Below are 5,186 nucleotides of genomic sequence, written 5' to 3'. Positions count from 1 at the left end.
GCGGAGACCCAGGGGCTGTGCACAGGTTGCCGCGAAGAGGCGTGCGATTTCCCAGCCGAGCGTCGAGGACCCTGCTGCCCAGGCCGGGCTGCCAGACATAGGCTCCTCTCTGGCGGCAGCGGGGGCGCGGCGACCCCAATCTCTCGACCTCCCCTTCCCACCCCACCTCCCGAGCCTTCCTCCTGCCGCAGCACGCCTGGCCTGACCCGGCTGTGGCCGTCCTCGATCTCCGTGTCCCTCCTGTGATTGCATTGACACGGCCAGGGCGTTAGAACGGGACAAGCTGAAGGCCCGATGAGAGAAAGGGAAAGTTAAGAATGCTGGAGCAGAACAATGGATTTCTGTTTCTCTTTCATGCAAGGGATCATGGGAAACACAGTTCAACAACCACCTCAACTCATCGACTCCACCAGCATCCATCAGGAGGATGCCTTTGATAACAACAGTGATATTGCTGAAAATGGTGGCCAGACACCATACGAAGCTACCTTGCAGCAAAGCTTTCAGTACTCACCTACAACACATCTTCCTTCACTCACAAATGGCTACCTACCATCAATCAGCATGTATGAAACTCAAACCAAATACCAGTCGTATAATCGATATCCTAATGGGTCAGCCAATGGGGTTGGTGCAGTTAGAAACTTTTAGCCCCACTGACTATTACCATTCAGAAATTCTAAACACAAGACCACATGAAATTCTAGAAAAACCTTCCCCTCCACAGCTACCACTGCCCTCCTTCAGTACCACAAACTGTGATTGCAAAGAAGACTGGCTCACCTGAAGTTAAACTAAAAATAACCAAAACTATCCAGAATGGCAGGGAATTGTTCAAATCTTCCCTTTGTGGAGACCTTTTAAATGAAGTACAGGCAAGTGAGCACACGAAGTCAAAGCATGAAAGCAGAAAAGAAAAGAGGAAAAAACCCAAAAAGCATGACTCATCAAGATCTGAAGAGCGCAAGTCACACAAAATCCCCAAATTAGAACCAGAGGAACAAAATAGACCAAATGAGAGGGTTGACACCATATCAGAAAAACCAAGGGAAGATCCAGTACTAAAAGAGGAAGCCCCAGTTCAGCCAATACTATCTTCTGTTCCAACAACAGAAGTGTCTACTGGTGTTAAATTTCAGGTTGGTGATCTTGTGTGGTCCAAGGTGGGAACCTATCCATGGTGACCTTGTATGGATTCAAGTGATCCCCAGCTTGAGGTTCATACCAAAATTAACACAAGAGGTGCCGGAGAATATCATGTCCAGTGTTTTAGCAAACAGCCAGAGAGGGCGTGGGTTCATAAAAAATGGGTACAGGAGTATAAAGATCATAAGCAGTATGAAGAATTACTGGCTGAGGCAACCAAACAAGCCAGCAATCACTCTGAGAAACAAAAGATTCGGAAACACTGACCTCAGAGAGAACATGCTCAATGGGATTTTGGCATTGCCCATGCAGAGAAAGCATTGAAAATGACTTGAGAAGAAAGAATAGAATAGCATACTTTTATCTATATTGATAAACAACCTGAAGAGGGTTTATCCCAAGCAAAAAAGAATGTTGGGGCCGGGCGCGGTGGCTCATGCCGGTAATCCCAACACTTTGGGAGGCCGAGGAGGGCGGATCACGAGGTCAGGAGATCCTAGTTAACACAGTGAAACCCCGTCTCTACTAAAAAAAAATGCAAAAAAATTAGCCGGACCTAGTGGCGTGCGCCTGTAGTCCCAGCTACTCGGGAGGCTGAGGCAGGAGAATGGCATGAACCCAGGAGGCGGAGCTTGCAGTGAGCGGAGATCGCACCACTGCACTCCAGCCTGGGCAAGAGAGTGAAACTCCCTCTCAAAAAAAAAAAAAAAAAAAGAATGTTGTCTCCAAAGCCGAAGTTAAAAAAAACCTGATGACCAAGATCTGTGCTTTGTACTTAGCAAGAACAGACCAATGCAGGGGAGATGGCCTCCTCACTCTCAAGTACTGACATTCGGAGACACAGCCAGAGGCAGCACACAAGTGTGGACGAGGAAGAGCCACCTCCTGTTAAAATAGCCTGGAAAACTGTGGCAGCAAGGAAATCCTACCAGCTTCCATTACAATGCACAAAGGGAGCCTGGATTTGCAGAAGTGTAACATGTCTCCAGCTGTGAAAATTGAACAAGTGTTTGCTCTTCAGAATGCTACAGAGGATGGGAAATTAATCAATTTGTTTATTCAACAAAAGGAATTGGTAACAAAACAGAAATAAGCGTCAGGGGGCAAGACAGGCTTATAATTTCTAGACCAAACCAGAGAAATGAAAAGCCAATGCAGAATATATCATCTCTTGAAGCAACATCTGGTTCTACAGGCTCAGCAGAAAAGAAGTAACAGACAAGATCAATTAGAACTCGTTCTGAATCAGAGAAGTCCACTGAGGTTGTGCCAAAGAAGAAGATAAAAAAGGAGCAGGTTGAAACAGTTCCTCAGGCTGCAGTGAAGACCGGATTACAGGAAGGGTCAGCAGACTGGGGAGTGCAGGGCTCTGTCAGATTCAGTGACAGCTCCGTCTCCACAGGGGTTGAGGAAACTGTAGACTGAGATTCCTGTACAATTTCATCCCAGAAACTCCAGACTTGTCGTCTCCATGCAAGATTTCTTTGTCTGTTGGCAGCTTGATAAACAGTTTCTTTGTTTTCGATTTTGATTTTGCCAATCATCATTATTGGCATTTTCCTGCCTGGTTTCTTCTTCAAGACTCTGAACAATTGCTTTAACATTCAAATGATTTTTTTTTTTTTTTCAGTTTGAGCTGGATGGGTACAGCTTAAATCATGGGTCCAGCCTAAAAACCACCATTTAACTTACACTCATCAATTTCAACGTGGATTGTATTTTGTTTTCTGTTTTTATTTATTTATTTATTTTAATTAATTAATTTATTTATTTTTTTGAGACGGAGTCTTGCTCTGTCACCCAGGCTGGAGTGCAGAGGCGCAATCTCAGCTCACTGCAACCTCTGCCTCCCAGGTTCAAGCAATTCTCCTGCCTCAGGCTCCTGAGTAGCTGGAATTACAGGCACGTGCCACGCCCGGCTAATTTTATTTTATTTTATTTTTTGTATTTTTAGTAGAGACTGGGTTTCACCATGTTGGTCAGGCTGGTCTCGAACTCCTGACCTCGTGATCTGCCCACCTCGGCCTCCCAAAGTGCTGGGATTACAGGCATGAGCCACCGCCCCCGGCCATTTTTTTTGCTTTTAAATAAAGCATGATTAGTGCACATCTGCCAAAAAACAACAAAAAGCAAATTCTGAAAGAGAGCCCCGCAATGGGGAAAGAGGTTCCCAAAGGGAAGTGTGGAGTTTAGGAAAGACCAAAGTTAGCTCAGGATTTCCCCTGGAGCCTGGGGGTGGGGGAATTGTATTGAGATAAAGGAGCACCAGGCACATCTCTCTGGAGCTGACACACAGACCTCTGGATAATGATTTCAAGCAGGAGCAGCAGGCAAGACCCACTAAGGGTGCCAGAAACAGCAAAATTGGGTGGGTAGTCTACCTGGACTGGAGTAGAAAAAGGGAGGATAAAGCAGACAGTATTCACCCCACACACATTTGCTGTGGACTTACTATGTGCAGGGAGCCATGCCCAGTCCTGAGTTCAGCCTCCTGTTAGAAAAGTTTCATCAGAGCCTGAGGGAGAGCAGATTTCCACAAACCCATCAATAACACTTAATGTGACGTGCATTTTGGGCTCAAACCCTGAAGGTGCCTTGAAAAGGCTTGTAAGCTGGGGGTATAGTCCCCTGCCTGAGGAAGGATACCACAGGCTGGGCATAGCTCCACTGACCCTTCTCAGGGTGGTTTTCTAGACCCCATTATTTTAAATTGCAACAACCAGCACTTCTGATCCTTTGTCCTATTTTTCTGAGCACCACTTACCCCTTTCTGACGTATGTTTTATTTATCAATGTGTTTATTGTCTGTTTTCCCCAGTAGAATGCTTCTCCACAAGGGCAAGGTGTTTTTCTTTTTGTTTTTGTTTTTTTCTTTTTGAGACAGAGTCTCGCTCTGTTGCCCAGACTGGAGTGCATTGGTGCAATCTTGGCTCACTGCCAGCTCCACCTCCCAGGTTCAGGCCATTCTCCTGCCTCAGCCTCTCGAGTACCTGGGACTACAGGCGCCCACCACCACGCCCAGCTAAATTTTGTTTTCGTATTTTTAGTAGAGACGGGGTTTCACCATGTTAGCCAGGCTGGTCTCTATCTCCTGACCTAGTGATCCTCCCACCTTGGCCTCCCAAAGTGCTGGGATTACAGGCACGAGCCACTGGGCCTGGCCAGGTTCTTTTAAATCAACTTAATTGAGGGATCATTTACATATAATAAACTATATCCATTTACCATTTAAAGTGTACAATTCTGAACTGTGGGATGTATACGGATATATATATATATATACCTGTACAGCCACCAACACTACCATGATACTGAACCTTTTCCACTACCCCCAAAGTAGTAGTCATCCCCATTTCTCCCATTTCCCACCCCACACTCACCCCAGGCAGCCACGGATCTGCCTCTTGTCACCATAGGCTAGAATTAACAGCAGGGATTTTTATCTGTTTTATTTCTCTGTCCCCAGCACATCAGATGGTGCCTGGCACATGATTGGCACTCAATACATCCTTGGTGAAAGACTGAATTAATGGATGGGAAATCAGATGATTAAGATCTGTCTTCAGACCCGGGCACGGTGGCTCCCACCTGTAATCCCAGCATTTTGGGAGGCTGAAGCAGGCAGATCTCCTGAGGTCAGGAGTTCGAGACAGCCTGGCCAACATGGTGAAATCCCGTCTTTACTAAAAATACAAAAATTAGCTAGGCGTGGTGGCAGACACCTGTAATCCCAGCCATTCGGGAGGCTGAGGCAGGAGAATCGCTTGAACCAGGGAGACAGAGGTTGCAGTAAGCCCGGATCGCACCATTGCACTCCAGCCTGGGCTACAAGAGTGAAACTCTGTCTCAAAAAAAAAAAAAAAAAAAAATGACTGAAGACCAGCTGTATACTATCAGTAAGATCAGATTCTTGATTTTGTGAAGGTAAAGCCAGGAAAGAGAGGCAGAAGCTGAAGTCAAGATCAGCTAGTTTATGCTGCAGTAACAAATGAGTCCATGGTCCCAGGGGCCTGGAGCACTGAGGTCAAGTTCATTTCTCT

At 46.2% G+C, this 5,186-nt stretch overlaps 1 pseudogene; it reads left to right on the top strand.

Moving 5' to 3' along the window:
• The first annotated feature begins 333 nt into the window (after positions 1–333).
• LOC111525847 lies at positions 334–2,571 on the top strand (annotated as a pseudogene).
• The last annotated feature ends 2,615 nt before the right edge of the window (positions 2,572–5,186 follow it).

Source organism: Piliocolobus tephrosceles, chromosome 16 (assembly GCF_002776525.5).
Source record: "Piliocolobus tephrosceles isolate RC106 chromosome 16, ASM277652v3, whole genome shotgun sequence".
Lineage (NCBI taxonomy): Eukaryota > Metazoa > Chordata > Mammalia > Primates > Cercopithecidae > Piliocolobus > Piliocolobus tephrosceles.
This window is presented reverse-complemented; position numbering and strand designations above follow the sequence as displayed.